General features: G+C 40.9%; 1 long non-coding RNA gene across 1 annotated transcript; it reads right to left on the minus strand.

The window, feature by feature from the left end:
- Window positions 1-150: 150 nt before the first annotated feature.
- Window positions 151-6,907, minus strand: LOC135085813 (uncharacterized). The gene is made up of 3 exons (XR_010260219.1): window positions 6,745-6,907; window positions 5,780-5,863; window positions 151-270 (listed from the first exon to the last, which is right to left on the minus strand). It is a non-coding gene; the product is annotated as an uncharacterized LOC135085813 (long non-coding RNA).
- Window positions 6,908-9,284: the final 2,377 nt, after the last annotated feature.

Consider the following 9,284-nt stretch of genomic DNA (forward strand, 5'->3'; position numbering starts at 1 on the left):
GTGACCCGCCTGGCGCGCCATGCCACACTATTGTGACCCTCCTGGTGCGCCATTAGACCCGCCTGGCGCGCCATGCCACACTACCGTGACCCGCCTGGCGCGTCATGCCGCACTAGTGACCCGCCCGGCGCGCCACGCTACTCACTTGGTCTCGTCGTACAGGCGGTCGGCTAGCGGCTCTGGATGCGCCACACACAACGCGTAGACATCCGAGAAGCGAGTGTTCCATACGGCTCGCTCGACTGCTCGCAATCCCACCACGCCTGCCACCTGTAATACCAGACACGGGCGTTAAAAAACTCATTAAAACTCATTTATTTCTGTAAGTAGGCTTTAAAAAAGCACTTTTACACGTCCCAGTATTAACCCTACCACTGCTTCAGGACAATAAATGGGCCAGTGCTGAGAAGAAGCAGCGCAAGAAACTCAGTCACTATTGTCAGCCTCTTTTTCAAAGGTTTACACATGCTTTAAAATGCACAAAGTTATAAATATTTATGCGAGCTAGTACTACGTATCCCAAACATTTTTATATTTTAAATAATCATCAGCTTTATAGTAACCCTTTTTCATTAAGGGGACTATTCCCACCTCTCGCGTTAATACTGGGTTATTCCTACCACGCTTGCCACCTGCGGGACAGAGCGCGCGTTAATATTCCCATTTCCCACCTCTCTTTTCCATTGTAAAGGAGTAAAGACTATACCCACTGAAAGGCATAAAAATGGGGCTATTCCCACTGTAACGCATTATAATGGAGTTATTCCCATCTCTCGCGTGAATATTGGGCTATTCCTACAACGCCTGTCAGCTGTAATACCATACCACACATGGGCATAAATATTCACATTTCCCACCTCATTTTCCCATTGTACAGTGCATGCATGTAAAACGCCGCCACCAACCGGCCATTGTGGAAATAATGTTCAGCAGTGGACATCCTATCGCTGAAAATAATGATGTTAAAACAAGGCTATTCCCGCTATATTCATCTCTTGTTACCATTGTAAAACGTTAGAATGCAATGGGGCTATTCCTACTACACCCACAACCTGCGACACCAGGGTATTCTCACTACAGCATGTTAAATCACTGCAATAATTTAACATATTAGAATGGGTGTTATGTGGTAAATAACACAAAAAAATATTGAGAATCACCTCCTTTTCTAAAGAATATGCTGAACAGCAAATTCACATCAAATAAGTTCAAGTCTTCATTACACTGACAAGAGTATTAATTCTAAAGTAAACAACCACATTGAGGTTTGAAGCAAAAACTAATTTATTAATAGAAATACCAAACTACCTACATAGTTGTTTATAAAATTAATAATTCTCATACCCTTGGTTTTAATACATAACATACCTTCCCTTTATAAACGAAAATTAAGTATTATTACATAATCAACACAAAACTGAATCATAATAATTAGTATGAACTTAAATCAAATTAAACTCTTAATTACTAGGTACTCCAATTATATCTGGCCATAAATCAGAACTAGGTATAACTATTGGCTCTGGGGAAATTTGCCCAGAATTTGATTCAATGTCTGGTCGGTCCCATGATGGCCTAGGCTGATCATTAGGTTGTTCTTGTGCCGTTGTTCTTGCTAAAATCTGGTCAGCATGTCTTCTGTGTAATTGACCATCCTCCGTCCTTATCTTATATGAACAAGGACCTTCAACCACATCTATAATGCCTTTAAGCCATTTTTCTCCAGGACCATAAGCTCTTATCAAAACCGGTTGGTTCACAGTAAAAATCCTTTTAGGTGGTGTTTGTGCTGCATTTTCCAGTTGTAAATCAGCCATGGTTTGAGTATTATCGGGGTGAAGAACAGAAACAGCCGTTTTATATCTACGTCCATTTAAAATCTCTGCTGGAGTTTTATTTGTACTACAGTTAGGTGTCGTACGCAAGTAATACAACGCTTTTGGTAGTTTTTCTGACCACGGCATATCGACCTCACCCATTTTCCTCAGCTTGTTCTTAAAGGTTTGGATAGCTCTTTCGATTTGACCATTAGTCGCCGGGTGGTATGGGGGCGAATACAGATGTTTTATTGAGTTTTTCTTAAGAAATATATTAAACTCCTCTGAACTAAAAGCCCGTCCATTATCAGACACCAACACATCCGGTAATCCTTGTGATGCAAAGATTTTTCTCAAAATTGCAATAACCGTTCCACTGCTCATAGATGAAACAATTTCAGCCTCCAACCATTTGCTGTGGCTATCTATTAGGACCAAAAAAGTTTTTCCTTGAAACGGACCTGCAAAATCCACGTGTACTCTGCTCCAGGGCTTTTCTGTAGGGATCCATACCTGTGGATCTCTAGGAGGATTGTTTCTTACGGCCTGACATTGCTCACACTCTGCCACTATTCTTTCTATCTCTCGGTCCATGTCAACCCACCACACATACCCTCTAGCAAATGCTTTCGTTTGCACGATACCCGCATGAGGAGTATGCAATAATTCCAAGACCTCTCGTTGGAGTGTCTTCGGTATAATGACCCTATTACTCCACAGTAAACAATCTTTACTGAGTGAAAGGGCCTCTCTGCGATTCCAAAACGGTTGTAAATTGGGATCTACATTAGCGCGGGGCCAACCATGGAGGACAAAAAATACTACTTTTTGCAGCAACGAGTCCTTCGCAGTCTCTTTGGAAATTTTCCTTGCATCCAAATCCCAGCCGATTGGACGCTCTTCTAATAACAAGACATCTCTTATGCAATCTTCCTTTATAGCAGATGTGTTTGGAGCATTCCAACGACTAAGAGCATCAGCATTTCCTATAGCTTTGCCAGGTCTGTACTTAATGGTATAGTCATAACACCCGAGTTTCAATGACCATCTCAACATCCTCGGTGAAATTTGGTCAGGAATTTGTTTTGTTGGGTTGAATAACCCCACTAAGGGTTTATGGTCGGTTACGATACAAAATTTTCGCCCAGCTAAATATTCATGGAACTTAGACAGACCAAACATAATAGCCAACGCTTCCTTGTCAATTTGGCCATATCGTCTCTCATGTGGCTGCAAAGTTCGAGATGCCATCATCACTGGTCGCTCTGTTCCATCGTCCATTATATGAGCAATGATAGCTCCTAATCCATATTCTGATGAATCACAAATAAGAATCAATTCACGAGTTAATTCATATCCGACCAATGTTAAATCCGAGGCAATAAGATCTTTCGCCTTCTTAAAGGCAGTCTCTTCTGCTTGTCCCCATGACCACGGAGTCTTGGTCTCCAGTAGCCGGTATAATGGCTCTAAGATGGTGGCTTTATCTGGTAAAAATTTATCATAAAAATTGTATAATCCCAAAAACGCACGAAGTGACTCCTTATTTGTCGGAGCCGGTTTATCTTTAATTTCCTTTACTTTTTCAGGGCACGGATGTAAACCTTCGGCATCAATCTTATGTCCCAGGAAACTAATACTGTCAGCCGCAAACACACATTTTTGCAGATTCAGACGAAAACCCATCCTATTTAATACGCTTAGCACATCACGAAGTCTTTTATTGTGCTGATCCGCTGTGGTTCCTGTGACAGCCACGTCGTCCAACAGACAAGCAACGCCATCCATGCCTGCGAGCGCCGAAGACATCACCCGCTGAAATATTCCAGGTGCCGCGCTGACACCGAACGCCAGGCGATTCATTTTCATAAGTCCAATAGGTGTATTTAGTGTTAGTAGCTCTGCTGTCTGATCATCAACCTTTAATTGCGTATAGGCTTGTTTCAGGTCCAACTTGCTGAACAGTTTTCCACCACTGAGTTTGACAAAAGCTTCTGATGAGGTTGGTAACGGATAGCTGTCGCTATCTATGGCAGCATTCACTGTAGACCGGTAGTCACCACAGATGCGAAGTGAGCCATCCTCCTTTTTTACAATCCTTAATGGAGTGGCCCATTTTGAGTACTTGACCGGTGTTATAATTTCATCTTTGACCATCTTATTCAACTCGTCCGTAACTTGCTGTTTAAGTGGATATGGGACTGGCCGGGCTCTCAAAAATTTTGGTACAGCATCAGAACGCAGTTTCAATGAAACTTCAGGGCCATTGTATCGTCCTAAGCCCTCCTTAAATAATTCTGGAAACTCTTGTTTAAAAGGTTCTATCTGTTCATTGGACCAACATAATCCCGCAACGTACACACCCAGGGGCTCGAACCAATTTCTCCCTAGCAAGCTGGGGCCTCGTCCAGAAACCACCATCAATTCGCATTGGGCTTCCTTGTTGCCTAATGTCGCCCGTACGTTTGCTACCCCAATAACATTCAGGGGTTCCCGAGTCCAAGTAACCAACTTCACATTGGTAGAATGCAGCGGTGGAGGTGTAGACCACAGTGTCTTATAGGTATCTTCTGATATAATCGTCCTAGAGGCGCCAGAGTCAATCTCCATTTTCAGATGCGCCCCATTGATGGTCAGCTCAGCTGTTATTTGTGGCTGATAATTTTCTGTGCAATTGTAGACACCATTCATATTCTCTGACGGTTCCCAAGTCTTATCGCTTACACCTTCCTCCTTAACTTGATGCACCTTCCTTGCTTTCTTATCACAAGCAGGCGATATGTGTCCAAAGCGCTTGCAATAAAAACATTTCGCTTTAGTGAAGGGGCATCGTTCTCCAGCCTTGTGTATACGGGCACAATGCACACACTCGTTGGACTTTATTCTACCCATCTCCATAGGTTCGGAAACATTGGACGGAGTTTGCTTCATTTCAGTACTGTTCTCCGGGTATAAATCAGGAAATGTCGCCTGGTAATTAAGACACGTCTGTAAGGCAATCTCATACGTAATTTGCTTCGTCTTAAGTAAATCTCTTCTCAGGCGATCATCACGTATACCGAGCACTAATCTGTCCCTCAATTGACGTTTTAAGTCAACAAAATTGCAGCTGGCGGCAAGTAGGCTTATCGCTGCTACATAGTCCTGCACGCTTTCACTTTGTAATTGTACACGTTTGTGGAATTTTCCCGCTTGCAAAATTTCGTTAATTTCCGGTTCATAAAATTGGTCCAAAACACGTAAAATTTCCGTAAAAGTCACACTAGTTGGTCTATTGGGCACTAACAATGACGCAATTAATGCATAAGTGTCTTTTCCACACTGAGAAAGGAACAAAGAACGAGCTTTGTCACAATTCTTTTCGTCATAACCTGCCGCGTCCAAAGCACACAATAACTGTTCTTTATAATCACGCCACTTGTCACTTTTAGGATTAAACTGTCCAGGAAACACAATATTTGCAATATTAGATGCCATTGTCCACACAATTACAATTAATTTTCCAAGTCGCCAATAAAGTAAACAACCACATTGAGGTTTGAAGCAAAAACTAATTTATTAATAGAAATACCAAACTACCTACATAGTTGTTTATAAAATTAATAATTCTCATACCCTTGGTTTTAATACATAACAAATTCAATCAACATAAAAGAGGAACACTTACCTGTTTAAGATTGCCCTTATCATAGTTTATCTATACTAATATTTTAAATGCGAAAGTAACTCTGTCTGTCTGTCTGTCTCGCTTTCATGCCTAAACCACTGAACTGATTTTGATGAAATTTGGTATAGAGATAGTTTGAGTCTCGGGAAAGGACATAGGATAGTTTTTATCCTGGTTTTTGAAACAGGGACGCGCGCAATAAAGTTTTTCTGTGACAGACAAAATTTTATGCTGGCAAGGCCGCGGGCGGAAAGCTAGTAGAAAATAGTAATAGAAAATACCATTAAGTACATACCGTTTCTTTGAGGTTGGCCCACGTCTCCTGGAAGTCCACGTTCCTTGGCTTTAGAGACATCATCGGGAAGCCTAGTTCATGTATCTGGAAAATTATCACTTTAATTAGGTACTTATACAAAGACAAATAAAAATAAGATTTAAGAATAATTTATTAGCCTCAAACTATTAAAATTTTATAAACCCCTGCCTCCTACACTAGGACAGATCCTGTATCTTAGGAAGCAGTTATTCCTTAAAAAAATAAATACCACTATGCAATACTTTTTCTTTCTTTCTTTCATTAAATACCAGGGACTATTCCCACCGCTGCAACTCCTGTGTAGCCAGGAGCTACAGCTTGATCACCAATAAAAACCCAACTAATGAAGGTCAAGTTCTAAATTAGTATCCTCAACTCGAGTCAACTATTTTCTATGAATCTTTGTAATTAATGTAGGTGTATTCAAAACAAAGAACTCCTGTTTTGAGTTACTCTAACATACTCACCAGGGCGATTTGAACTGTTTCTTTTCAAATAAAACTTTTTCAAAGTTAAGGACAACTTAAATTCAGGGCCATAACACTTTCCAAGCCAATAAATTTTCAGCTTAATGTATTTTTTACAGCTGAGTAAACTTGTCACAAATGCTTGTTTTTGTAAACAAATTTCTGCAAGTCATTAAAGTTCCAATCTGGAGCAGTATTAGGTCAACAGAATCACAACAAATAAGTGCCCCGATTATGGGTGGTATTTTCTAGGGTTATAAAACACCATTCAATTGGCTTTCTGTGAGCAGTAACGCGTTAAATACTATCAACCGTTGGCAGAATTCATTTGGCACCGTGACAAAGAGCCAGACGTAGTGATCCCGATGCAAACCACTGAAAATTACTCAGCGTAAATGGCCTAAACAAAAATAATACCACCTGAAACTCGTACTACTTGTGCGAATTTCAACGAAATTAATAACGTTGTGTACTCACCTGCGTCCCAAAAGTTGTGATTGGTGTCCCGGCAGTTAATTGACTAGATATTGTCGATTCTATGTAATATTAATCACGATAAAATGAACTTAATCCTATGAAAAATAATCCGTAATTCGCAAGAAAAATGACTTTCATTTGATTTGACGTTTCACAAAAATGTTGCCATTCTGAAAAAATGCGTTTTGTTTCAACTTACTACTTGGGCCACAGATAACATAGCACGGCTCGTGGCGAGGTAAGGGAGCAAAGTTTCTTCTTCTTTTTTGATGATGTTGGCAATACACTTCGGGAGCAAAGTTTAATACTGGTCTAAAATAAATTAACCCTCAGTTTGCATGGTGACTAAAACTTACGTTAAGTGTAAGGTGGAGACTCAGGGACTCCATATTTCAAATGAAGAAAAAATATACTAATACTTATAAAAGTAATATATTTTTTATTTGGTAACATAATATGGTTAATATACTATTAATTAGAAACAACAGAAATGGAAACATTAATTAAAATTCATTTAAAAAATAACATTTTCATGAAGTCGTAAAAATCACATAAAAATCGACATAGGCATTTTGTACCTCTTAAACTTAGAAAAAAAATTAACCAAAATTTTTTTTCTCTCTAAATTATGTGGACATAACAGTCTTCTTGATAAATAATATGTAAAATGTTAGAAAAAAATTAACACGAAAAAACGTGCAATGGTTTAGTAACTACTACGAGCAGCACATTGCCTGCCAAACTTTTTCGAACAATACAAGCATATTTTTGTGAAATGAATTTCAAAATAAGCAGTCTTTCTTGTAATTCATCAAAACACATCATCAAAATACAAAATCATCAAAACAAATCTTTCGGGACGTAAGATGTAAAATCCTCTTCTTTTTCTTCATCGTCTGCATTTTCTTCTAGACTTTCTTGCCAGTCCTTCATATCTGAGGCCTCATTTCCATCTAACGTATTGATAAATCATGTATTGTGACTGTTTGATGCTTTTTTGGTCCACTCAAACCGTAAATCCCAATCCCAACTAATATTATAAATGCGAAAGTAACTCTGTCTGTCTGTCTGTCTGTCTGTCTGTTACGCTTTCCCGCTTAAACCTCGCAACCGATTTTGATGAAATTTGGCATAGAGATAGTTTGAGTCCCGGGAAAGAACATAGGATAGTTTTTATCCCGGTTTTTGAAACAGGGACGCGCGCGATAAAGTTTTTCTGTGACAGACAAAATTCCACGCGGGCGAAGCCACGGGCGGAAAGCTAGTAAACCATAATTAAAAAAATAATAATAATATCATAATAAAAATTTATGTTACGCAAAGTGTATGTTGGAGTCCACGGGACTCCGCAAGTGTCAATTACTCAACTTTCTGTGATGCGCACGCAGACGACCTCTCGCCGCCGAGTTGGCCACGACACCAAAGGAAGCTACTCAAGCGCACAGCACTTTATTCGCGTATTGAAAAAAATTATGAACCAAAACAGTTTCACATGGAGTCCCTGGGACCTACCATGCAAATTGAGGGTTAATAAGGCTTATTTCTGCTCATTCATTTCTACATTTAATTATAGACAGGTTTGATGAAGCTTTTTAGGTAGGTAGGTCATTTATTTTACAAAGGAAAGTCATTAAAACGAAATAGTTACTTTGGCGTTGGAATTATTGCAGGAAATTGATCGAGACAATAAAGTGTAAACATCACTCGGTTAGTTTTGTCGTACTTCGGTGTGCATGCTCGCGCTTCGTCTCGGTCAATTTCCTGCATAGTGTAATTGAGCCAGCAGATTTTCGCCCATATTCACAAACATTACTATGAGGTCTCACAGTGCGCGTGGACGCACAGGTGACACACGAACCAATCACAGAGCTCTATTCAACGCTGTGCGTTCGATTTGCTGCTTCACTTAAGCAAGCATCGTTTGTGAATACGGGCGTTTGTCATACAAGTAACTTACTGCCACTTCTTCAGAACAGTACCTACCTTCATTACACTTTTGCAGGTACTTTAAACGTTTTATATTAAGGTGGGTAATTAAAACAACAAAGTTTTATCAAAAATCTTTATTCATCAACAATCTACAGGTAGTAAATGTTCGGAGTGGCATCGTAGATCGGGGGTAGGAGCGTAGGTCAAGGTAGGCTCGTACTCTATGGCCGGAGTGTAGGATACCGTGGGCTCCCATTCCAAATTGGGCTGGTAGGAGATGGTAGGTTCGTAGGCATAGGCTGGGGCACAGGGGGCCGGTTGAGGCGGGTAGTACACTGGTGCGGGGGCAGGTGGGGTGTATACAGGGGCAGGCGGGGTGTATACAGGGGCAGGTGGGGTGTATACAGGTGCAGGCGGGGTGTATACAGGAGCGGGAAGGACGACAGGAGCGGGCGCGGGGGTAGGGGGTGCGCAAACAGGGGTAGGGGGAATATATACAGGGGCCGGAGTGGGAGTGGGTGTATACACGGGGGGAGGAGCATAGACTGGAGCGGGGGCTGGGGTGTATACAGGAGCGGGAGCCGGGGCATAAACGGGAGCGGGAGCCGGGG

Source organism: Ostrinia nubilalis, chromosome 29 (genome assembly GCF_963855985.1).
Source record: "Ostrinia nubilalis chromosome 29, ilOstNubi1.1, whole genome shotgun sequence".
Classification (NCBI taxonomy): Eukaryota; Metazoa; Arthropoda; class Insecta; order Lepidoptera; family Crambidae; genus Ostrinia; species Ostrinia nubilalis.